The sequence below is a fragment of the Microcaecilia unicolor genome, chromosome 1 (genome assembly GCF_901765095.1).
Source record: "Microcaecilia unicolor chromosome 1, aMicUni1.1, whole genome shotgun sequence".
NCBI classification, from domain to species: Eukaryota; Metazoa; Chordata; class Amphibia; order Gymnophiona; family Siphonopidae; genus Microcaecilia; species Microcaecilia unicolor.
The window spans coordinates 678,936,564-678,964,467 of record NC_044031.1 but is presented as its reverse complement, the minus strand read 5'-3'; positions in this window follow the sequence as shown (position 1 = coordinate 678,964,467).

Sequence of the window (27,904 nt, the reverse complement as noted above, 5' to 3'; positions counted from 1 at the left end):
ACAAAGTACCTCATGAAAGACTCCAGAGGAAATTGGAAGGTCATGGGATAGGAGGTAGTGTTGTACTGTGGGTTAAAAACTGGTTAAAGGATAGAAAACAAAGAGTAGGGTCAAATGATCAATATCCTCAATGGTAAAGGGCAGATAGTGGGGTTCTGCAGAGGTCTGTGTTGGGACAGCTGCTTTTTAACATATTTATAAATGATCTAGATATGGGAATAACTAGTGAGGTAATTAGATTTGCCAATGACACAAAGTTATTCAAAGTTGTTAAATCACAAGAGGATTGTGAAAAAATTGCAAGACGACCTTACGAGACTGGGAGACTAGGCATCCAAATGACAGATGATATTTAATGTGAGCAAGTGCAAAGTGATGCATGTGGGAAAGAGGAACCTTAACTATAGCTATATAATGCAAGGTTCCACATTAGGAGTCACTGACCAGGAAAAGGATCTAGGAGTCATCGTTAACAATACTTTGAAATCCTCTGCGGCGACAAAGAAAGCAAATAGAATGTTAGGTATTATTAAGCAAGGAATGGAAAATAAAAATGAGGATGTTATAATGCCTTTGTATCAGTCCATGGTGTGACTGCACCTTGAATACTGTGTTCAATTCTGGTCATTGCATCTCAAAAAGATATAGTGGAATTAGAAAAGGTACAGAGAAAGGCGACAAAAATGATAAAAGGGATGGGGCAACTTCCCTATGAGGAAAGGCTTAAATGGCTTGGGCTCTTCAGTTTGGAGAAAAGACGGCTGAGAGGAGATATGATAGAGGTCTATAAAATACTGAGTGGAGTGGAACGGGTGGACGTGAATTGCTTGTTTACTCTTTTCAAAAATACTAGGACTAGGGGGCAAGCAATGAAGCTACAAAGTAGTAAATTTAAAATAAATTGGAGAAAATATTTCTTCACGCAACATGTAACTAACCCCTGAATTTGTTGCCAGAGAATGTGGTAAAAGTCGTCCGTATGCTAGACTAGAAAGGGGTTCTACAAAGGGGTTGACATGATTGAACACAAGGCTGGTGGTGTCAAGATAATATCCCTATCATGGACAGATCATTTTCTAATAAATGTTTCTCCAAAGGACTAATTAAAACAGATAGGCCCAACCAAACATTGGAATGAAATTCAAGACATGAAAAATCTGACTGCTGAGAGTTTCCCAGAGGTCTTGTCCTTCCCCTATGCTAAACTCAAGAGCACCTCTACTTCAGGGAGCAGGTGAAAGTCTGGCTGTTCTCATAAGTCATTGATACATGTGGCAACTGACTATGCACTCACTCTGCATCTGGACTAGCTTGCCACACACCCTGTAACTTAGACTGCTCTTCATATCCTATTCAATTTAGTCACCCATCTATCCCAATGACTTTGTACTACCCATCTTGTTCTGTCTATGTCTCTACTACATTTGCCCCCTCAGCTGCCTATTAAGATGTTTAATTGTATTGTATAAAACAACATGAGCATCATATCTGTGTTATATGAATGTTCTAATGCATGCCTATTAAAGTGTTTGATTTGTATAGTGCTGAAATCATGAGTATCAAATCTATATTATATGAATATTCTTCCATACTGCCTATGATTTATATCCTGCTGACATTTATTATATTTATGTTATATGATTGTATTACAGTGCTGCTAAATGTGTACTGTATATTTTTGATACTGTTTCATATTAGTACTATTACTAGGATTTAATTTGCCATCTCCAAGTTTATCTCATTGATTGTATTTATGCTTATATTTGGTCATTTTACTATTGATATGCTCTTAACAAAATTGTTTTTTATATCAAGCTGTACCTGCTGTACATCATCTTGGATTTATCTCTTCATACAGGTGGTTAATAAATTCCAACAAAAAAATACATTAATATGATTTGTTTTGGTATATACAGCCATTTTTCTGTGTTTGGATCCAACCTGGATCTTTATGGTCATAATATCAATATAGATCAGAATTTGCACCAGTCATTCAAGACACGAGGATTCTTCCTACAGCTTTATAACAGCTATTATCTTTCTCTGACAGAAGTCTTTCAAAAGTTCATTGATTTTATTGCTGGAGAAGTGAGGAAGCCCCAACATATATTGTCCCTGGATAATGGGACGGTTTATCAGACAACCTGAGCAAGAAATATATAAGAAAAATATGCATCTAGAAAAGCCAAGGGCCCTGTTTACTAAGTCGTGTTAGAGGCATGTTAGCATTTTTAGCGTGTGCTAAGCATTAGCACATGCTAACTGTATAGATGCCTATAATATTCCTATGGGAGTCTACCGGTTTAGCACGCACTGAAAACACTAGTGCACCTTAGTAAACGGGGCCCTTAGCATAGGAGCCAACTTTTCAAAATTATTGGGGATGCTAAGCCCAATGAAAATAACCCCTTCCTTGGACACATACAAGGAATTTTCTCAATATTGGGGGTGCTCAAGCACCCACAGCGTCAGCTCCAATGGCCCTTAGTATTGTGCTCAGAAAGGGGAAAGGGAAGGGAAATGGGACTTGATATACTGCATTTCTGAGGTTTTTGCAACTACATTCAAAGCGGTTTACATATATTCAGGTACTTATTTTGTACCAGGGGCAATGGAGAGTTAAGTGACTTGCCCAGAGTCACAAGGGGCTGCAGTGGGAATTGAACTCAGTTCCCCAGGATCAAGGTCCACTGCACTAATCACTAGGCTACTCCTCCACTAGCAACATTCCATGTAGAAGCCTGCCCTTGCAGATCAGCAATGCGGCCGTGCAGGCTTCAGTTTCTGTGAGTCTGACGTCCTACACGTACGTGCAGGACGTCAGACTCACAGAAGCAGAAGCCTGTGCGGCCGCGTTGCTGATCTGCAAGGGCAGGCTTCTACATGGAATGTTGCTAGTGGAATAGCAACATTAACATTCCATGTAGAATCTCAAATAGTAGCAACAGAATCTCCAATAGTAGCAACATTCCATGTAGAATCTGAAATAGGGAAATAGGACTTGATATACCGCCTTTCTGAGGTTTTTGCAACTACATTCAAAGCGGTTTACATATAGTCAGGTACTTATTTTGTACCAGGGGCAATGGAGTGATGCCCAGAGTCACAAGGAGCTGCAGTGGGAATCAAACTCAGTTCCCCAGGCTCAAAGTCCACGAAATGAAAGAGATGGATTGACCTTTGATTCTTCATTGTATAGCAGCCATTCCCAAATTGTGCATCACCAACCCAAATGACATTGCAAAATCCTCATTAGGGGTCACAAGCACACCTGTACATGAAAAAAGGCACTTACAATCTACCATGTGGCTGGGAGGTGCACTTAGTGAGTTTTGTGCTTTTCCAAGGGCTCATGTGTGGAGAATGCAGTGGTATACCATACTTCTGCAGTTCACATTTGTGACCTCTTCTACAGATTACCTCCAGCTCCCGGTTCCTCATTCCCTCACCCAGCAAATCCCAACTGACAGCAAGAAAGTGCAGCTGGTGGTGTGACAGACCCAGTGCTTTTCTAACCTGCTGTTTCTAGCATCAGTGCCTCTCTAGTCTACATGGTTCACAGCTAAGATTAGCTGTTTGATCTGCCTGGTTGTATACAGATTTCTGCCATATTCTGGGAGATGTGCCCAAGAGAAGAAAAATGGATTAAAGAAGTCCTGACCAGTCATTCCATTCTCTTCTCATGCTGCCAGCAGGGGGAAGCAGAGTGTGAGGGGGGGGAGGAATCAAAAAGGTGGGAGACAAAAGTAGGTGATGTATGGCACCAAGGAACCAAGGACAAAGACATTACTAAGTGCTTAAAAGAATCAGGGCTCAGGCCCATATGGGTTCCACTCCACCCAAGATCCACCCAATCCCCTTTCAAGAATGATCCTTCAAAAACACAGGTTGGTGATACTTCTTATTATACTAACTTAGTGTATCTTTGACATGCTTTTAAGGGTTATTTGATCTTCTGTTCATCTGGTCCATGAAGAAATAACGTAGTTATACAAAATAAACATTCTACATGAAACCGCGTGGAATTCTTATGGATAGAAATTCCATGTGTGAAGGGAAGGAGCATTCTTATAGGGCTGTACCACCGTCCACCAAGACAGAACAAACAGACAGATAAAGAAATGTTTACAACAATTAGGAAAGCTGGCAAATTGTGCAACACCATAGTAATGGGTGATTTCAATTACCCCAGTATTGACTGGATAAATGTTACAATAAAATAATATGAACGGAAGACCACAAGATATATAATACCTAGTCTGCAAATTCACTACCTACTATACCTTGGATAAACAATATGCTGTTTAATTTTTTATAATGCAATTATATAGTGTTTAAATGTGCTCAGACCATACCTATTCCAACCATTATATCCCCAAAGGGAGTATGTGGTGATGTCACAGATGGAACCATCATTGCACATTTAGTGTTCCACCTCCTTACCATGTATGTACATACATCTAGGCTGATTCTGAACTCTTACGCAAATAGCATAGATTAAACCAAAGAACCTTCTGTATATAGCATATATTCAATATATTAAAAGAACATAATCATATTGTCCTAAATTCAAAATATACATAAGTCTCCTCACTACTGAACTAATGAGCTCAAACAAGTGTAACCTTCAAATCTACATGCTATAGCTACCTAGCGTGTTCAAAAGGAGGTACAGTGCACTTAATAACATTGCATATATAACCCATATACAGTTCTTAAGATTCTCCCAAAACAAATCATACCCAAATAAACATATCTGTTTTACCACTTCCCTTGGAGGATATATCGTGCTCGCGTTAGTGCTGTTAAAACCAAATCAGTCCATTCAACAAAATATTCTAGCCAGCTCCACTTCCCTTTAACTCTGGCCGAGTTTCATGCATCTTCTTCAGAAAGGGAAACTAAAACACAAACATACCAATAATCCAACACAACTCGCACACATGCTGTAATGTATCAAAGCAACCAATTCAACAAAATGAAAATTCTCAAAACAACCTTACTTACAATACCAAACTTTTAACTGTTTTCGGACACCTAAACCCCGAGTGGGTTCGTGTCTGTACTCTCCACATGCCAGTTGAAAGCGTCTGACGTCATGTTCACCCTCTAAATGTTACATCAGGAATGCTAGGGAGGTAAAATTTCTAGATGTATTAAATGACTGCTTCTTGGAGCAATTGGTCTAGGAACTTACAAGAGGGGGAGCAAGTTTAGAACTAGTCCTTAGTGGAATGCAGAGAATAGTACAAGAGGTAACGGTGTTGGGTCCGCTGGAAAACAGTGATCATAACATAATCAAATTTGAGCTATCTGGAGTGAAGTCACAAAGAAAATCTACTGTAACAGCATCTAATTTTTAAAAGGGCTACTATGATAAGATGAAGAAAATGGTTAAAAAGAAGCTAAAAAGATCAGCTGCAAAGGTTAGGACTTTAAATCAGGCATGAATGTTGTTTAAAAATATCATCTTGAAAGCCGGGACCAGATGCATCCAACATATTTACAAAGGTGGAAAGAAGAGTAAATGACAGCCATCATGGTTAAAAGTTGAAGTGAAAGAGGCTATTAGAGCCAAAATAACATCCTTCAAAGAATGAAAAAAGGACCCAAGTGAAGAAAATAAGAAGTAAAACAGGCACTGGCAAGTTAAATACAAAGCATTGATAAAGAAGGCTAAAAGAAAATATGAAATGAAACTTGTCGCAGAGGCAAAAACTCACAGTAACAACTTTTTCAGGTACATCAGAAGCAGAAAGCCTTTGTGACCGTTAGATTATGAAGGAGTACAAGGGACGCTCAGGGAGGACAAGACCATAGCAGAAAGACTGAAATAATTCATTGCTTTGGTCTTTACAGAAGACGATGGAAGAAATCTACCTGTACCAGAAATGGTTTTCAAGGGTGATGATGCGGAGGAACTGAAAGAAATCTCGGTGAACCTGGAAGATGTGCTGAGCCAAATTGATAAATTAAAGAGTAGTAAATCCCCTGGACTGGATGGCATGAACCCTAGGGTACTGAAAGAACTCAGACGTGAAACTGCTGATCTGCTGTTAGTGATCTGTAACCTGTCGTTAAAATTGTCCATAGTACCTGAAGATTGGAAGATGGCCAATGTAACACCAATTTTTAAAAAGGTTCCAAGGGTGATTCAAGAAATTACAGACCAGTAAGCCTGACGTTAGTGCCTGGCAAAATAGTGAAAAAATAACGGAATACATAGATAAACATAGTTTAAAGACAGAGTCAGCATGGGTTCAGCTAAGGGAAGTCTTGCTTCACCAATTTGCTTCATTTCTTTGAAGGCATGAATAAGCATGTTGATAAAGGTGAGCTGGTTGATGTAGTGTGTCTAGATTTTCAGAAAACTTTTGACATAATTCCTCATGAGAGAATCCTGAGAGAATTAAAGAGTCAATGGATAGGAGGCAATGTTCTGTTGTGGATTAAGAATTGGTTACTGGACAGAAAGCAGAGGGTAGGGATAAATGGCCATTTTTCTTAATGGAGGAGGGTGAATAGTGGCGTGCTATTTAACATATTTATAAACCAACAAAAAAGCAGGATGAGGTTAAAAAGGTTTACTTGGAACAATACCCGACGTGGCCACGTTTTGCCCTCAGGCAAACCCACTGCTTCAGGAGGTGGAACCAGCTCTGGTCCTGAAGCAGTGGGTTTGCGAAACAACTGGCCCTTGGCGAGGTTTTGGACAGCTGGAATTTGTTCATATGGAATTTGCAGCACTTGAATTTTACCCCTGACGCAGCCTGAAGGCGAAACGTGGCCATGTCAGGTATTGTTCCAATTAAACCTTTTTAACCTCATCCTGCTTTTTTGTTGGTTTATGCTTTTTTGCACGCAGTTTGGTGCCTTTTTGTTTTTTGGATTTAACATATTTATAAATGTCCTCGAAACTGGAATGACAAGTGAGGTGATTAAATATGCAAATGACATAAAACTATTCAAAAAACACATGTGGACTATGAAAAATTCCATGAAAACCTTAGGAAATTGGAAGACTGGGCATCCAAATGGCAGAGGAAATTTAATGTGGACAAATGCAAAATGATACATATTGGAAAGAATAATCCAAATCATAATTATCCAAGAAAAAAAATCTAGGTGTCATTGTAAACAATTATCTGAAATTTTCTTCCCAGTGTGCGGCAGTGGCCAAAAAATGCAAACAGGATGCTAGGAATTATTACAAAATGGATGGTAAATAAAACTGAGAATACTATAATGCCTCTGTATCGCTCCATGGTGCAGCCTCACTTTGAGTATTGCATTTACTTCTGGTCACCGTATCTCAAAAAAGGTATAACAGAATTAGAAACGGTTTAAAGAAGAGTGATCAAAATGATAAAGGGGATGAAATTCCTCTCATATGAGGAAAAGCTGAAGGGCTAAAGAGATTAGGATTCTTCAGCTTGTAAGTATATAAGTGTTGCCATACTGGGACAGACTGAAGGTCCATCAGGCCCCGTATCCCATTTCCAACAGTGGCCAATCAAGGTCACAAGTAGCTGGCAAAGTCCCAAAACAGTACAATACATTTTATGCTGCTTATCCTAGAAACAAGCAGTGGATTTTCCCAATTCCATTTTAATAATGGTTTATAGACTTTTCTTTTAGGAATCTATCCAAACCTTTTTTAAACCCTGCTAAGCTTGGACAAGAGATGAATGAGGGGAGATATGATTGAGGTCTACAAAATCCTGAGTGGTGTAGAACTGGCAAAAATGAATTGATTTTTTTTTACTCTTTCAGAAAGTACAAAGTCTAGGAGACACTTAATGAAGTTGCATGAAAATACTTTTAAAACAAATAGGAGGAAATATTTTTTCACTCAATGAATAGTTAAGCTCTGGAACTTGTTGCCAGAGGATGTGGTAACAGCGGTTATCATATCTGGATTTAAAAAAGGTTTGGACAGGTTCCAGGAGGAAAAGTCCATAGTCTGCTATTGAGATAGACATGGGAAAGCCACTACTTGCCCTGGGATTGGTAGCCTAAAATGTTGCCACTATTTGGGTTTCTGCCAGTACTTGTGACCTGGATTGGCCACTGTGGAAACAGGATACTGGGCTATATGGACCATTAGTCTGACCCAGTATGTCTATTCTTTTGTTCTTATATTGGGGTAGATATTCAGCTGGCAGCAGTGAACGTGTTTTTTAGCTGCCATTGTGTTATTTCCAGATATTCAATGCCAAGCTTTGTCCGAGCACCAGCACTGAATATCAAGGTTTATGCAGTTGGCTTTCTCTTATGTTGTTAAGTGCAATATTCACCACTTATTCATCTAAGCAACATCGCATAAAGATAGAACCGTGTTTTATGCGATCTAATTTGGCTGCTTAACTTAAGCGGGCGAGTGCTGAATATTGGCCGACTTTGCCCCAGACCACCTACAAAATAACCGGCTCTCAGTTTAATAGTCTCTGTTGATATTCAGCTGCATTAACCAGCTCAGTGTTGCTGAATATCAGTGGATAGCCCAGCACAAATGATTTATTATTTATTAGGATTTAATAACTGCCTTTTTGAAAGAATTCACTCAAGTTGGTGTACAGTAAGAATAAATCAAACATGAGCAATAGACAATTACAGCAGTAAAAATATTCAAATACAAAGTATGGCATGGAGGGGCATAATCGAAAGTGGGTGCCCATCTCCATGGGTGCCCAACTCCGTGGGCGGCCATGCGAAAGGGCGGGACAAACCTTATTTTCAAAAAAAGATGGGCGCCCATCTTTTTTTCGATAATACGGGTTGTGCGGGGCAAATGCCTAGGATTTGGGCGTTTTTGAGCTGGGCGCTATCGGTTTTCAGCGATAATGGAAACTGACGGTGCCCAGCTCAAAAACGAACAAATCCAAGCCATTGGGTCATGGGAGGGGCCAGGATTCGTAGTGCACTGGTCCCCCTCACATGCCAGGACACCAACTGGGCACCCTAGGGGGCACTTTTACAAATTAAAAAAAATTAAAATAGCTCCCAGGTGCATAGCACCCTTCCCTTGTGTGCTGAACACCCCCAAATCCCCCCCTCCAAAACCCACTGCCCACAAATCTACACCATTACCATAGCCCTAAGGGGTGCAGGGGGGCACCTACATGTGGGTACAGTGGGTTTTGGGGGTTTTTGGAGGGCTCAACATTAACCAGCACAAGTGGAACAGGTGGGGGGGTGGGCCTGGGTCCGCCTGCCTGACGTCCACTGCACCCACTAACAACTGCTCCAAGGGACCTGCATACTGCTGTCAGGGAGCTGGATATGACATTTAAGGCTCGCATACAGGCTGTCAAAAAAAGTTTTTAAAGTTCTTTTTTTGTGGTGGGAGGGGGTTAGTGACCACTGGGGGAGTCAGGGGAGGTCATCCCCGATTCCCTCCGGTGGTCATCTGGCCAGTTGGGGTACTTTTTTGGGACTTGGGTCGTGAAAAAAAGGGTCCTGCAAAAGAGACCCAAATTCTCGCTTCTGCCGCCCTTTTTTTCGATTATTGGCCGAAGGCACCCATTTCTCCTCGGCCAATAAACACGCCCCAGTCCTGCCTTCACCACGCCTCCGAAACGCCCCTGTCAACTTTGTTCGTTCTTGCGATGGAGTGCAGTTGAAGACGCCCAAAATCGGCTTTCGATTATACCGATTTGAACGCCCATCTCCCGATTTGGGTCGAAATATGGGCGCCCATCACTTTCGAAAATAAGGCCGATAGTATACTACTTACAATGTCAATACAATATGTAATAAAACATTTTAATAGACTGCATAAAGTATAAGCAAAAATGGAACATATAGGGCTGTGTTTACTAAGGTGCGCTATAGGTGCATTAGCGTTTTTAACACACATTAATGTGCGCTAAATGCTAATGCACCCATAGGAATGTATTGGTGTGTTACCGTTTAACGCTAAAGCAACTTTAAAGACATGTTAAAAATGCTAACACGCCTTAGTAAACATACCCCATAGATAGGTAAGAGTCTAAGAGGAGTTAGAAAGTAAGGTGACTAATTTAAAGAAAGGATTTAACAGGCCAGGAGCCAATTCTGGCTGGTTAAATCACTTTGAATATCAACCCTACTGGAATTAAATAGCACAAACTGATCTAGGTTTTAGGTTGTCTGAATATGTAAGTGCAGCTCAGTGAAAGGGGGTGGAGGGTAGACAGAAATGACAAGACAGTACAAATCAAATGTCCTACATTGGATAATGGATTAGAAAGTCAATGTCTCTATTGAGTCCTTTTCTTTCAGTTTCAAAGTCTTTGATCATTCTAATTTTGAAAGTTTTCCATTTCTGTATGTTCTTGAAGTTTCCTTTAAACACCTGTACTGTAGGTCATTAAGGGAGCGATCTTCTTTGAGAAATTTTTACTTTTGAGATGTCATTCTGTGTTTTTTTTTCCTGCCATGAGTTGAGCAATTTTAATTTGGAATACTTTTGTTACCGAATTGCCAGGAAGCTAGTCGCTTTGAGATAACCATATAACCCCTGACCAGTGGTGTAACCTCCTCACCTTTGACTCCGGCCCCCTCTGTTTTAATGGCTGGTGGAGATGCCAAGCCCCGCTAGCTGAAGACATCTCCTGCAGGAGTCCCCTGTGCTGTCCTAGCAGCACTTAAGTCAAAAGGCACACTTCAGATTCCACCTTCTTCCACAATGCTCAGTTCAGCAACTGAACTAAGCATACACGGGAGTGCCAACATCAGCAGCAGAAATGCACCACTGACTTGATCTCTGCTCTGACAGCAAAGGTGGGACTTGTGCAGGAGACGTCTTTGGCTAGTGGGGCTTGGCATCCCCGCCAGCGAAGGCATATTTTGACATTGTGGCAGTGGCGGTGAGGTGACGAGGGAGGGGGAGGAGGAGAAAGAATATCTGGCCCCCTCAATCCACCTTTGCCCCCCCCCCAAAGGACTTCTGGCTCTGCCCCTGACACAGGCATTATGCCAAAGCATGGGCTGTGTCGGGTCCATCAATAAATTCTGCTTCCTTGGATTTAAGGCTCCACCCTTTTGATCCATCTGTTGCAAGTTTTTCTTCCATTTTCTTTTATTTGGGGTTCTGTTTTGATAATTTTTATACATTTTTGGATCAGGTTATCTAGCTGATACCAATCCACCCCTCTACTGCCACTTTCTACATGTTTACCTAAGATTCACAAATCTGGGAACCCTGTCAGACCAATTATATCTGGTACTGACACACTCACAGAGAAAATATGTGGACTTGGCAGAGATGCCAAGTTACCCAATTCCAGGCTGGAGGTTTTAGGACAATCGCAGATTTCTGATCACCCCATCCTGGTACATTATGGGACATTCAGCACTGATTTCAATGGGAAGGATTAGGCACTACAAATCCCGCACTGCTTTGGGAGAAGTTTAAAATCTGGACTGGCCAAAAGTCTCCAGCCTGGAACTGTGCAACTTGGCATCTCTGTTTAAGGGGAAAGGAAGTGAGTGAACAAGCAGCACTACAAGCCAGGTAGGTATTTAAAAAAGGGAAAGTAGCAGGACAAATAAAACCAAGCTACGCTAAGTTCAATTTATGTTTGATTGATTACAACTTGTAGAACTGCTGTGGAGAGCGTCTGCCTCATGAATGTTTTTTGCACAAAAGCAATAAGAAAATTTAAAAATCTTGTTATTACACATCAGGTTGGATAGGGGATTTCTATGACAGATGATTAAAGCTAAGAACTGTGGTTTTAACGACTTTGATTCTGATTTTTCAACCAGCTATTGAGCCGATGACCACAGCTTTCTGAGGTCTTCCTCCCCCCCCCCCCCCCCCCCCCCCCCCCCCGTTTATCGTTTTTTAGGTGTTTCACCCTTTCTGAGTTCAGCTCGCTCTATTGTTTTGTGTTGAGGATTGTATGTTAATTGAGCAAGCTTCCCCTTACTTTGTACCTTAGGTATTAAACTTGTAACACATTCTTGAAAATGTGAACATAATACGACATAGTTGAAGACAGCAGATACACCTGTACGGACCATCCAGTCTGCCCAACAATATAAACTCATTACATAAGGTACGATGTGATACTTCATATGTATACCTGATCTTGATTTATCCTTGCCATTTTCAGGGTTTAAACCGTAGAAGTCTGCCCGGCACACTCCTTGTTCTAAAACTTCAGAAGTTGTCATTGAAGCCCCTGAAAAGCTCCTCTCCAGCCCATCTAAATCTATTCAGCCACGATCGGGGCACAGACTGTAGAAGTGTGCCCAGCACTGGCCTTGCTCTTCAATCTTAGCGAAGATAGGTGGCAACACCGGTAATTGGGAAGCAAAGCCAGTGCTGGGCAGATTTGTATGGCCTGTACCCTGATCATGCTGGACAGATTCAGCCAACTTCTGAAGCTGAATTAGCCAGGACAATCAGAGCACAGGCCATAGAAATCTGCCCAGCACTGACTTTGATTCCCAATTACCAGTGTTGTCACCTATCTCTGCTAAGATTCTTTGGATCCATTCCTTCTAAACAGGATTCCTTTGTGTTTATCCCACGCATGTTTGACTTCCATTACCATTTTCATCTCCACCACCTCCTGCAGGAGGTCATTCCAGGTATCTACCACCTTTTCAGTGAAAAAATATTTTCTAACACTATTCCTGAGTCAGCCCCCCTTCAACCTCAATTCATGTCCTCTAGTTCTACCACCTTCCTGTCTTTGGAAAAGGTTTATTTGCAAGTTAATACCTTTCAAATATTTGAATGCCTGAATCATATCACTCCTGTTTCTCCTTTCCTCCAGAGTATACATTTTCAGGTCATCAAGTCTCTCATTGTACGTCTTACTACGCAAACCCCATATTGATTCTGACAGGTTTCCAATAGTTTATCATATTAAATTTAAACCTAATTATATCATTCAAAACTCTCTATACTGCTTTCTCAATTTACGTGAATAATCTTTTGCTTCTATATACTCCAAGATGGCCTCTATGCTCTCAGGATTTAATGAATCATAACTAGTACATTATTCCTCCCCTCATGAGTACCAGGTTTGAGTTCATTCATCAGTCTGCATTTTTCCATTTGGCTCCATCATTGTGGAATTCTCTTCCCTCACACCTTAGAATGGAACTGAATTATAAAAGGTTTAAAATAGGTTTAAAAACCTACTTTTTTCAAAGGCATTCAAAGATTATTAATCAAAGTGTGGCAAGATTACTAGATAAGTTCGGGATTGGTGGAAACATACTAAGCTGGCTCAAGGGTTTCCTAACCACAAGAACATATCAAGTAAAATCAAACTCAAACATATCATCACCGTGGAAAGCAGACTGTGGAGTACCACAAGGATCACCGCTATCACCGATCCTCTTCAACCTAATGATGACCACTCTAGCCAAGTCCTTATCCAACCAAGGCCTTAACCCCTTCATCTGTGCAGACGATGTCACAATATACATTCCGTACAAATCTAAACTGACAGAAATCACCAACGAAATCAAGATCAGCTTGAACATCATGGACTCTTGGGCAAATGCATTTCAACTAAAACTCAATAAAGAAAAAACTCACTGTCTTATCCTCTCATCCCAACACAGCGCAGACAACCCCACAATTATCAACACCCCAGATTACACCCTCCCTATCTCAGACAGCCTGAAAATCCTCGGCGTTACATTGGACCGCAACCTAACACTAGAGAGCCGTGACCTCCACAACAAAGAAAATGTTCCAATCAATGTGGAAACTCAAACGCGTGAAACAATTCTTCCCGGCATAAACATTTCGCAACCTGATACAATCAATGGTACTAAGCCAGGTAGACTACTGCAATGGAATTTATGTGGGATGCAAAGAACAAACATTAAAGAAACTTCAGACTGCTCAAAACACGGCAGCTAGGCTTATCTTCGGAAAAACACGATTTGAAAGCCTAAAACCCCTCTGCAAAAAACTACACTGGCTCCCAATCAAAGAACGCTTAGCATTCAAAATCTGCACTCTGGTTCACAAAATTATCTATGGTGAAGCCCCGGGATACATGACAGACTTGATCGACCTACCAACTAGAAACACATCCAAATCAACACGAACGTACTTAAATCTACACCACCCAAGCTGCAAAGGACTCAAATACAAATCAACTTATGCATCCAGTTTCTCCTACATAAGCGCACAACTGTGGAACGCATTACCAAAAGCAGTGAAAACTACGTACGACCAACTAAACTTCCGTAAAAAAAACTAAAAACTAACCTCTTTAAACAGGCATACCCTACCAATCCAACATAAATGCCTGATCTCTGCAACACAACAAAACTAAAGTACATAATGGACATAACATACGATTCCATAATGTGGCCGTGCCACATGAACTTTATCTAACCACAATATCTCTTTGTATTTGTTTACATAGGAGTCTGCAAACGCCTTTCCGGTACTATGTAAGCCACATAAATAAATACGATTGGTTGCCACAGTGGACACAGGAAGATACTTTCTTTTTGTCCTGCCTTTCTATTTTTCTTGGTTATGTAATTACTTTTCTCTAATTTTATAGCTTGATTATAAACTGCTTTGATTGTCTGGCTAAAGAGAGGTGTAGCAAATGATAAACAGAAACAAACATAACTACCTTCTGCAAGAGGTTTCCCTATCCTCGATTCTGGCTGAGTAGAAGTGGTCTGAAGCAGTGAAACAAAGCAGGTTGGCACCTTCTTTCAACAAACTAACTAACAGAACTATTGAAAGAGGTTGAAAACTGAACTGCAAGAATTCATTCATTCTTACAAAGTACAAAACAAAAGATAATATGTGATAATAGAAAAACTGACGACTCTTGGGTTAATTTTATGTGTTACCCCAACAGTTCTCAAGCGTGTCCTTGAGTTCCCCCACCTGTAGCCAGTTGAGTTTTCAGGATATCCCTAGTGAATTATGCACTACCAGTATAAATCTCTCTGCCAGTTAATTCATTTTTAGAAAATACCTTTATTATTTATTTGCTTAGAAAACCTAATACCTTAACATATCATTCCTTCATACACACTCATGCACACTCACTTACAAATGTACTCTCATACACATTTCACAATAAAACCTTAATGGAGCAAACCCACTAATACATGTTATATCCTAACTGTTCAAAATGCCCAGTACCCTCAGCAGGATATTTGTTCAAAAAGTTCCTCTGATGCTAGTGCTGCACTGCCCCCACGGGGTGTGCCTGTTGCTTTAATCTTCCATACTGGTCACAGCACTGCACTGCAAGTTCAAAAAGTTCATCTAATTTTAGTGCAGCACTACCCCCTAGGGTGTGCTTATTGCTTTAAACTCCCATCATAGTCACAGCACTACACAAAATCCAATCCTCTTCATGTGTGCTGGGTCCTAGGAATTCCACTCATGCGATGTGCTTGAAACTCTTACAGTCATCCGATATACCCCAGACTCGATATACCCCAGTATTATAAGGTAATGAATTATGCACGGGACATATTTACATGCACTGCATCTAATATCTTCAAATATATTTCGTGCATAATTCATTGGAGATACCATAAAAAACCCAACTGGCTAGGGGTGTGGCTGGGGTGCTAAGGATTTAGCTGGATCATCATTGCATAGGTTTCACTGTCAGCTGGCTATAGAATATGTTTTTTTTTTTACAGAAGCCATTCATCTACTGCATACAAATATCTCTGATCTGCCAAATGCAATGTGTTTTGTCATATGGAAGAAATGTCTTTTATGAAACACTGCTTCTAAGAACAATTGTATTAGGTCCCAAGTGTCATTATAAAAGGTGTCCACTGTTATTATCCCTTGATTGTCACTGCTGTGCTCAATTCCCAAATAGATATATTTTGCAGGCTTGACTTTTTCCCCCATAATATGATTTCTGCAATTCAGGCTCTGCTCCTTCATGTGGAACCCTATGTGCTTTGGCATATGGCTGTGTCATTCTTGCCTCACTCAGCAACTGTTAATTAACTGCATGAAGAAAGCAGAGGAGGGTGTTAGATTACTTTAACGGCTGGAGGTCCGAGAAGAGTTCATCAGCTTTTCTAAATATATTGGGTCTGTATATCCTTCAGTCTTTAACTTTTCACCTCTCTCATAAACAGTAAACCAGAAAAAAAATGGTTTTCCGAGTGACTGATCAGGCTGGTTTGTTATCCAAGAACTCATATGATAAGTCATTGACAGACCACTCCCAAAGCCCATTGCCCTCCTCGGTTCTATTGTAAGAAATTAATTGGCTTTTTAATATCAGAGAGCACGGTTGGCAGTACATGAGGAGGTGAGCTCTGCTTTGGATACTGCAGGTGTCTGCTTTTCTGAAGACACTATACAGATATGAAAAATAAGATTTACCCTTGACACAGACAAGAATGCTATTTTTGTTTTATGTATTAAGACCATATTCAGTTCTCTGCACATCTACCTACAAAGTCTGTGCGCTGAATGCAGGGGGCATCCCCTACAGCTGCCCTGCATTTACTGCACAGGGCAGAGAATTAGTGCACAAGCACCACGTTATATGCAGTGGCAGATAGCGCATATAGGGACCCTTTTAAAAAGCTTCAGTAAAAGGGGCCCTGCAGTAGCGTCAGCTTGTGGATCTGCCACATGCCGGGGACCCCTTTTACTGCAGTGGGTAAAAGGACCTTTTTTTAATGGAAATGTCTATGCGGTAAACATAATGGAATCTATGCGGGATGCAAAGAACAACTCATAGAGAAACTACAGACTGCTCAAAACACAGCAGCCACGCTTATATTTGGAAAATCACAATTCGAAAGCACCAACCCCCCCCCCCCCCCTCCCCCCGAGAAAAACTGCACTGGCTCCCAATCAAAGAACGTATAACTTTTAAAATCTGCACCCTGGTCCACAAAATTATCTATGGTGAAGCCCCGGGATGCATGACCGACCTTATAGACCTGCCAACCAGAAACACAATTGGACCATCACGAACATACTTAAATCTTCGCTACCCTAGCTGCAAAGGACTCAAGTACAAATCAATATACAGATCCAGCTTCTCCTATATAAGCACGCAACTGTGGAATGCACTACCGAAAGCCATAAAAACAACGTACAACCACCTTAACTTCTGGAATTCACTAAAGACAAACCTGTTCGAAAAGGCATACCCCACTGACCCAATTTAAGTGCCTGAACCCAGCAACACAACGAAAACAAAGCCCGTAATGAACACTATACTCTTCTTCTCTACGATTCTCCTAATGTTGTAACACATAATCTTTTTCGATAATCACATCACTATGTATTTGTTATCATCACTGGAGGCGGCTAACGTCTCATGGTACTATGTAAGCCACATTGAGCCTGCAAATAGGTGGGAAAATGTGGGGTACAAATGTAACAAATAATACTTGCCATGTGGCCATTTCCTGGGGAGCCCTTACTGCCTCCTATTTAGGAGGCAGTAAGGGCTCTGTGCTTACCCAGTGGTATCCAGGCAGAGCGTAGGGCAGCTTGATTACTGCCCAACAGTAGTGCTGGATTGCCATGCAGCAATGTGACGGCACATGTACTGCCACTTGGGATCCTTAATGAGGTGCAGGCTCACTGTAGATAAAAGCAGCATGCAGTAAAAATGTTAGCTATTAGATTGTAAGCTCTTTGAGCAGGGACTGTCTTTCTTCTATGTTTGTGCAGCGCTGCGTATGCCTTGTAGCGCTATAGAAATGCTAAATAGTAGTAGTAGTAGTAGTAGTAGTTAGCTGCGGAATGAGGGAGCGGGTGGGGGTTGGGTGTGATACAGGTAGGCATAGATGTGGCTAGCTTGCTGTTATGAATGTCAACAGTGGCTTGCTTTAAGTTTTGTAATAGACTTTTGACGTCTTGTTTCCTTTTTGCTGTGGTTGGTCATGTGATAGTCTTGCAGGTTTTTTAAGCGGCACCATTTTTCACTATTTGCTGAAGACTGGCTTAACCATGAGAAATTGTGATAGTTATTTGTTGAATGTGATTACGTTTCAGTTTTGCTTTGAGACCATACATTTATAGATCATTAATGCTGTTTTTATTGATTTTTTTTTTTTAGATTTTGTCCTAATGCTTTGTTTTTATTGTTTTTTAATTTTATTTTTTTTTTGAGATTTTGCACTAATGGAGCTCTAGTAGTTGAACTGTTGGCCACTGTCAAAATATTTTATTTTGTAAATGGCTCATTCATCTATGTTGCATACCTGGACAAGTGTTACGTCTGTGCTCACCTCGCCCTCTGGTGGCCAGAACCGGTGGCTGCTATGGACTATCACCCATTCTAGACTTTAGCCCAGTCCAGTCCGGATCTTCCAGGCTGCCTGATTTGTCTGTCTTGTTTGACCCTGCACAGCTCCCATAGTGGCCTGGTGATTGCTGCAGCTGAGCCTCAGTTGCTGCTGGGCTTATTAGCCATTTGGAGACTCTCTGCCTTTGCCTTTGCATCGTCTAAGGCCCTGGTATGTTGGTGCTTGTTGCACTTCAGCCTGAGTTTGTTTCCTTGTTCTAGTTTCTTGCCTGAAGTTCTTGCCTGTTTCTAGTTAGTCTATGTTTAGTTTAGGGTTTGCTTGTTTCTTAGTCTTGCTCCTTGTTTGTAGTTCTTTGTGTAGTGCTTAGGTTTCTGAGTTGTCTGTCTTCAGTGGCTGCTTGCAGCTTTTAGTTCTTTCCCTTGTTTGTCAGTGTTTGTTTCCTGCTTTTGTGGCTGCTTGCAGCTTCCAGTTTCTGTCCCCTAGCTTGTCCATTCCCTGCCTTGTGTTGTGTTGTCTATTCTGTGAATCCTAGTCCAGTTTCCTGCCTTGCTGCCCCTGTTTATTCCTTTTCCCTCTGACCCTCAGTTTCTGTGCTGCCTAGCTGTTATCCAGTCCTGCCCTGTCCTATAAGTCCTGCCGTCCGCCAGCAGCCAGGGGCTCAACTCCTGGTGAAAGGTGGCCATGTGCAGGTGAAGCCTAGCTCTTTATCAGACTTCTGCCTTGCCTCTGGGGTGGGGTGGTTTTGCCTGCTGCTGCCGCTCCTCGGCAGTGGCCCAAGGGCTCACAACCTAGTTTCCAGCTTTGAGAACATGAAAACAAGATATTTGTCCTTGTTTTGGGTTTATTATTGCTGTACCTGCAAATATAGAGGTCCTTTTACTAAGTGATAGTAAGCACTAATGTGTGCTTACTATGTGGGGGAAAAAGCACTATTGTGAGGCACACTCAGGCATCTGCGCATGCTTCCCACACACTAAAAAATATTTTTTTATCTTTTAGCTCTGAGGCAAAGAATAGGTTATTGGTTAGCGCAGTTTCATTACTGTGTGCCTACCGATTAGCACATGGTTAGGGCATGAGCCCTTTCTGCCTACTAAATAGGTGTCAGTAAGGACTCATGCATTAATTGGGAAATTATTGCATGTCCATTAATTGAGGAAATGAAAAATAGTCCTTTTTACAGCTGACTTAAAAGTGGCCTCACTGTGTGGGGAAACCCAAACACTAGCCATACTGCTCGCCACCTTTTAGTCCAGCTTAGTAAAAGGGCTGCAATTTCACTTTTCAATTCTATCAGTACTCTGGGATGAATACCATCTGGTCCAGGAGATTTGCTACTCTTCAATTTGTCAAATTGCGCCATTACATCCTCCAGGTTTATAGAGATTTCATTCAGTTTCCCTGACTCATCAGTATTGAATACCATTTCTGGCACCAGTATCTCTCCCAAATCTTCCTTGGTGAATTCATTTCATCTCTCTGCTATGGCTTTGTCTTCCCTGATTGTACCTTTTGCTCCTCAGTCATCTAGCAGTCCAACCAATTCTTTTGCCAGCATCTTGCTTTTAACATACCTAAAAAAATTTTACTATGTGTTTTTGCCTCCAACGCAATCTTTTTTTCAAATTCCCTCTTTGCCTTCCTTATCAGCGCTTTGTATTTGACTTGACATTCCTTATGCTGTTTCTTATTATTTTCAGTCGGTTCCTTCTTCCATTTTCTGATTTTCTTTTAGCTCTAATAGCTTCCTTCATCTTACTTTTTAACCATGCCGGCTATCGTTTACATAGTAACATAGTAGATGACGGCAGAAAAAGACCTGCACGGTCCATCCAGTCTGCCCAACAAGACAACTCATGTGTGCTACTTTTGTGTATACCCTACTTTGATTTGTACCTGTGCTCTTCAGGGCACAGACCGTATAAGTCTGCCCAGCACTAGCCCCGCCTCCCAACCACCAGCCCCGCCTCCCAACCACCGGCTCTGGCACAGACTGTATAAGTCTGCCCAGCGCTATCCCCGCCTCCCACCACCGGCTCTGGCACAGACCATATAAGTCTGCCCAGCGCTATCCCTGCCTTCCAACCTCCAGCCCCGCCTCCCACTACCGGCTCTGCTCCCACTACCGTTTAGTCTTCCTTCCTCCTTTTTAATACACAGAATATACTTGGACTGGGCTTCCAGGATGGTATTTTGAACAGCATCCTCGCCTGATGTAAATTTTGACCTTCGCAGCTGCTCCTCTAATTTTTTTTTTCACCATTCCTTTCATTTTATCATAGTCTCCTTTTTGAAAGTTAAATGCTAAAGTATTGGATTTCCTGTGTGTACTTACTCCAAAGCCAATATCAAATCTAATCATATTATGATCACTGTTATCAAACAGCCCCAGCACCATTACCTCCTGCACCAGATCATGCGCTCCACTAAGGACTAGGTCTAGAATTTGTCCTTCTCTTGTTGACTTCTGTACCAGCTGCTCCATAAAGCAGTCCTTGATTTTGTCAAGGAATTTTATCTCCCTAGCATGCCCTGATGTTACATTTACCCAGTCAATATCAGGGTAATTGAAATCACCCATTATTATTGTGTTGCCCAGTATATTAGCCTCCCTAATTTCTGATTACATTTTTACATCCATCTGTTCATCCTGTCCAGGTGGACTGTAGTACACTCCTATCACTGTCCTTTTTCCCTTTACACATGGAATTTCAAGTCATAGGGATTCCAAGATGTGTTTTGTTTCCTGCAGAATTTTCAATCTATTTGATTCAAGGCCCTCCTTAACATACAATGCTACCCCTCCACCAATTCAATCCACTCTATCACAAATGGGGCATGCCCATGGGTGGATCAGAGTATGTCTTGTAGTTGTGCACTGAAGTTACAGATTACTATCACTTCCTCACCTGACTGCCAACATTCTTACTGTTACTCTGCCAGTTTCTGGTTTTGTTGCACATTAAGGAACCAGCTCTACTCATGGCAATTTTGGCATCTTTCAGTATCCTGAGATTTAATGATCCTCTGTTTTGTATTTTTTTTGTTTTTTTTTTGAAACTGTGAACTTTTGCAAGACCCCTGATGCAGGCGACTTTGCCAAAGTACGGACCATGTCGGGTCTGTCCAATAAAATTTGAATTGATGCCCCCAATCTTGAAGGATCTTTCTACTTTTTTTTTCTGCTCCTATGTGACTGTACTTTGGTTTCCCTCTCCTGCATTGCCAACTTCATGCACCAGCATTTACACCAGACTTTGTCATGGCATAAGTGCTTGCGCTTAACGTTAGGAGAACACGTGCCACTTCCACCCTATTCCATAATAGGTATTTCACACACAATTACCGTTACAGAATAGCCATTTTGTACTCCTTTTTCTGCCACCTAATTTTTAGTGCCTTTTGTAGAATCTGCCCCATGAAGTTTAAGAATAGAAACCCCTGGATTCTACATATCGTGCCTAGAGATTTGCCCCCAAATCTAGGCGTATTCTATAACAGCATGCATAACTTAATCGATTTTTTACTCATTCCAAAAGTACAAAGACTAGGGGACACTCAAGGAAGTTACATGGAAATACTTTTCAAACAAATAAGAGGACATATTTTTTTCACTCAATGAATAGTTAAGCTCTGGAACTCTTTGCTGGAGGATGTGGTAACAGCGGTTAGAGTATCTGGGTTTAAAAATGATTTGTACAAATTCCTGGAGGAAAAGTCCGTAGTCTGCTATTGAGACAGACATGGGAAGCAACTGTTTGCCCTTGGATTTGTAGTATGGAGTGTTGCCATGATTTGGGTTTCTGCCAGGTACTTGTGGCTTGGGTTGGCCGCTGTTTGGAAAACATGATACTGGGCTAGATGGACCATTGATTTGACCCAGTATGGCTATTCTTATGTTCTTATGGCTTAACAAGCTAATCAGCATTGACAACACTTATCAAGCACTAATTGGTAATAATTAGAATTTACACACACAACTCCCTAAGCTTATTCTGTAATGAACTGCGCAGTTCAAAATGGGTGTGTCTATGGGCAGGAAAATGGGCATTTCAAAATGTACACGTGTAGTTATAGAATCTGGCCCAGTGTGTATAAATGTGGAAACTCAAGTGCGTAAAACAATTCTTCCCGAGGGAAACGTTTCGGACCATGATTCAAACAACGGTACTAACCCACGTTGATTAGTGCAACGGAATATACGCAGGATGCAAAGAATAAATCCTCAGAAAACTCCAGACCGCTCAGAACACAGTAGCCAGGCTCATCTCTGGTAAAACACGATTTGAAAGCACAAGACCCCTTCGCAAAAAACTACACTGGCTACCTATAAAAGAACGCATATCCTTCAAGATTTGTACTATGGTGCATAAAATAATTTACGGCCTAGCTCTGGGTTACATGACCGAACTGATCGATCTACTTACTAGAAACATGAGAATCAGCAAGGACATACCTAAACCTTCATTTCCACAGATGCAAATGTCTGAAATGTAAATCAACATACGTATCCAGTTTCGCTTATATATGCACACAGCTCTGGAACGCACTACCAAAAGACTTGAAAACCATGAACAATCTCCTTAACTTCTGAAAAAACCTAAAGACACACTTATTCAGAAAGGCATACCCCACAGAACCGACATAGTCATCAAAAAATGAAAGACAGGATCGAAAATAGGAAACGAACAATATATTACTCCTCGCTGCAAGATCCTACCCCTGGCATGCTGCTTGGGACAGTCCACATCTGATCTATTTTACTGTATTTACAGTCTATATCTGTTCACTCCGGAGTCCATAACTACCTCTCCGAAATTATGTAAGCCACATTGAGCCTACAAATGGGTGGGAAAATGTGGGATACAAATGTAACAAATAAATAAATAAATCTACATGCAGGGTTTTAGACCACATTTTTGTTGGCATAAATATACATGTGTAGTTTTAGGTGCTAGGATTCCCACCTAAGCATATTTCATATACCACACCTAATCCTAGGCACCGCTTATAGGATATGCTTAGGTGGAAATTTTTACCATGCTGATTTTTTAGGCGCCATATATAGAATCTGGCCCAAAGTATCCATACTTCTTAATTTCATATGGTCGGTTGCCATGTGTAATTTTATCTATTTCCACTGAAGTTGGCCAAATCATCGTTGTTAGGTTTTGGACTTTGTATTAAGTTACATCACGGGTTCTCACTGTGAATGGACCTTGAATTTGCATCAGTTGAGTTTGCCAACATTCCACAGGCATTTCTATGTTCTTCAGCCTGGAGCGTGGGACCACACATAAGATAAGTAAAATTAAATGTTATTTGCATATTTCAAAATTAGGTATTCTAGAACAGTGATTGTGTTTTGTTGTCAAATGATGAGAGCTTGCTCTGCCAGCGATGAATACTTCATGTGGCTGTTGCATGAGCTCCATGGTGTTCTGAATGCTCAGCAGAGGATATTCAATGCCATTTTGTTTTTTAAATACATAATTTTGGAAGTTTGTGAAGGTATTTTGGAATGTTATCTATTGCCTGTGGTTGTGTAATAGTTTCTACGCTAAATATTTTTACCGTTATTGGGTGAGTGCATTTTTTGGGGTTTAGCTTTCAGTATTTGACAGGAATATCACTTTTATCCAATGACTCTGTGTTTTTTATTTTCAATTCAGACTTTGTATAAGGTATGTGTGCCTGTTTGTAAAATGGACCACATAACTAACGCCCTGTAGAAGATACACTTCCATGTATATGACAATAAGTTATCCTTTTCAATTATCCCTCTATAAAAATCCTCTGCTGAAATGTACTTCACTCAGAAATGGATTTGGGCAAATGTCTCTTCTAGGTTTTGTTAGTTGTTGTGACCCTGATTCCCAAGTACCCCCAAGCTCCTCTCACATATCACACTACCACCCCAGACCTCTGCTCCAGCAACACGTTGCTCAAATTGCAGTGAGAGCAAAGATGAACCCTGTGATCACCTTAGTATCCATCCTCAGTTTGGATTTTATATTTAATTACTCAGGGCCCAATTTCTAGCCCATGGCAGCCAGCGTTTTTTTAAACCACTAACAGTCACGGGCTGAATTAAGAACATAAGCCTTGCCATACTGGAACAGACCAAAGGCCCATCAAGCTCAGTATCTGATTTCCAACAGTGGCCAGTCCAGGTCACAAGTACCTGGCACTATACCAAAAGAGTAAAATAGATTTTATGCTGCTTATCCTTGAAAAAAGTAGTGGATTTTCCCAAGTCCATTTTAATAATGGCTTATGGACTTTTCTTCTAGGAAATTATCCAAACCTTTTTTAAACCCTGCTAAGCTAACTGCTTTTACCACATTCTCTGGCAATGAATTCCAGAGTTCAATTACATGCTGAGAGAAGAAATATTTTCTCCAATTTATTCTAAATTTACTACTTAATAGCTTCATTGTGTGCCCCCTAGTCCTTGGCATTTTTGGAAAGCGGAAATGAGCGAGTCAATACTGAGCTATGTCCAGCCTCCAGCATTGAATATCCAGGTACATGTGGTCACCCAGACGTTAACTGAGCACTGTCCATAACCGACTAGAGGACTGAATATTGCCACTGATCAGATAAGCGTTGGCTCTACCCATGCTCCACCTCCAGGTCAATCTAGCACTAAGCAGACAGTGCCTGAGCAGTCATAGGCTATATTCAGTGGCACTACTCATTTAAATGCCGCTGAATATTCCAGATGGCCAGCTCAATGGGTGTAAGCAGGCAGGAGCCTCTCCAGCCCAGTTAAATCCTTTTGAATATCAACCCATCATCTTTTCCAAGCTTAGTGAAGTAAGTTGCAGTGGAGTATAGAAGGTATTTCCTTGTCCAAGTGGATTAACAATCTAAACTCTTGTTAATGCAACAGAAGGCAAAGTAACCTACTCAAAGTCTCATGGAGCATCAGCGGAAGAAGCAGGGTTTGAACTCCAGCTTCCCTGATTCCCGTCCAACTGCTCTAACCACTGGGTTATTGTTGCGTGCCACACTGGGAAAGGAGATAATATAAATCCAGGAAGAAATAAATAAACCTGAGTATTGATAGCAATGAGATTGGGAGGGGGGATCAGTGGCAGTAGCTGGAGGGGAGATTTTGGAGTTTCAGAGCACTATTGTAGATGGTAGGGGCAGGAAATGTGCTGCCCCAAAAGTTTTGCTGCCCATGTACAAATCCAGGCCTTATATCAGTGGAATATTAAGCTATATCAATTTCTTCTCCAAATCTCTATTTATATGTTCAAATATTGCCATGCTATGATCCAGACTATTAGCTGGATTTGAATTTACTATTTTTATATCTGGCATTGACTTGGAAATTTGGGAAGGGATATCAATGATATTGGAGATATTTGGTTGTTATTTTATTCTGAAAGGTTAAATATTATGTAGGTTCTTTATTGTGTTCTGAAAAGTCTTGTATTGATTGATTATTTTAACAGCTGTATTAGTTTTTCTTTAATCATCCCTATAGCTCACCTTGGGGTTCTCAGAATGTAAAGGCAGAAGATGACATGTGATAAATAGAAAACTGTCTACCAATTTCATTTTCTCTAAACTCTAGCTTTATTTAAAGTTGCCTTGTAGTTGTAAAATGCGAGACAAGAAAATCTCCCCAGAGATCTTCCATCTTAGGTCTGCAGTTGCTAAAACATTCACACCAATTCTGTTTGTATGCAGTTTCTAGTTTTTTAAAAATGATAAATGTATAAATGCCTATGAAAAGGTTTTCAATATAAGGGAATTCTCTGTCCATTTGGAACTGTGCATATATTTGGTTTAGGAAACCTTCTCTAGGATGATGTACTGATGTGTGCCTTTCTGCACATGCTATACTTTATGGAGGTAGTTTTACAAAGGAAAACAAAAAGGAGGAGGAAAACCCTCACGTGCAACGAAGGCAATAGAACGTTGGTGACGTCATAGATGCGTTCTACCGTCACGGTGTACAGCAGTACTGGATTTTCTCAGCTAAGGAAGCCTAACAGCTACTTTTCTCTTGATTAAGCCATCAACCAAACACACGAGATTTAATAGACCCCTGATGCAGGCCTTGGAGCCGAAACACGGCCGTGTTGGGTCATTTTTTTAGCTGTTATATTAAACACTTCTTGACATCCTCCTTCAGCTGTCCTTACTTGGTAGTTTTACAAAGTCATTTTTGCACATATGTAGTCATATGTGTGTGTAAACAGTTTCCTATAAAATACCAACAAGTGTAAGGGTCATATATTTGATATATAACCTTTTAAAACCTGGCTTTTCAAACTGGCATTTGGCCAAAACTAGGTAGTCCAATGCTGATTACCTGCTAGCCCACATCATAAGTACATATAAGTGTTGCTATACTGGAACAGACTGAAGGTCCATCAAGCCCAGAATCCTATTTCCAACAGTGGCCAATCCAGGTCACAAGTACCTGGCAAGATCCCCAAACAGTACAATATATTTTATGCTGCTTATCCCAGAAATAAGCAGTAGATTTTCCCAAGTCCATTTTAATAATGGCTTATGGACTTTTCTTTTAGGAAGCTAGCCAAACCTTTTTAAAACCCTGCTAAGCTAACTGCTTTTACCACATTCTCTGGCAACGAATTCCAGAGTTTAATTACATGTTGAGTTAAGAAATATTTTCTCCGATTCGTTTTAAATTTACTACTTTGTAGCTTCATTGCGTCGTTTTCCCTATTTTTCCTTCCTCCATTATCTTTCCCTTCCTACCCACCTTCCCACCCCTATCTTTATGTTCTCTTGATTGAATGTAGCATCTTTCTTATCATGTTGTAGGTTTTTAGTCTGTAAACCACCTGGATCTGACAGTTAGGTGAGGCAAGGCAGTATAGTAAGTCTAAGTAAACAAAAGTAGCAGAACCAAATAAGGTTTCATATTATATTCAAGTACTTTTTCTATCTCTAGAGGGTTTACAATCTAAACTTCATACCTGGGATGATGGAGGATTAAGTAATTAGCCAAGGGTCACAAGGAGCTGCAATGGGAATTGAACGCAGTTCCCCAGTTTTGCAGCCCACTACAGTAACCATTAGACTGTTCCTACATTCAGGATGACGTGATGGTGTGTACTTCGCTGGTAGGCATGTATAGTATTAGTGCTATAGAAATGATAAGTAGTAGTAGTTGTAGGAGTGCAGCTTGGGCAGAGCATTGGCAGAGTTTGCAAATTTATTTATTTAGTTAGTTATTAGGATTTATTTACCGCCCTTTTGAAGGAATTCACTCAAGGCAGTGTACAGTAAGAATAAGTCAAGCATAAACAATACACAATTACAACAGTAAAAATATTCAAACAACAATACAAAATATGGCACAGTATGCTACATTATAATGCCAACACAATACACAATAAAACATTTTAATAGCATAGGGTGTAAGCAAAGATGAAACATATAGATAGATAAGACAGAGTAACAGGAGTACGAAAATAAGGGACTAGTTAAAGAAAGTTGCAAATGAGGTCATAAATATGCTTGAACATTATCTTGGCTAGGGTAGGAGTGGATAAACAGGTCCTGCTATAATATATGTAGCTGGTGACATTTGCTTCTTCCGTTAAAGGCCTGGTTGAAGAGTTAAGCTTTCACCTGCTTCCTGAAGTAGAGATAGTCTTGTGTTAAGCGAAGACTT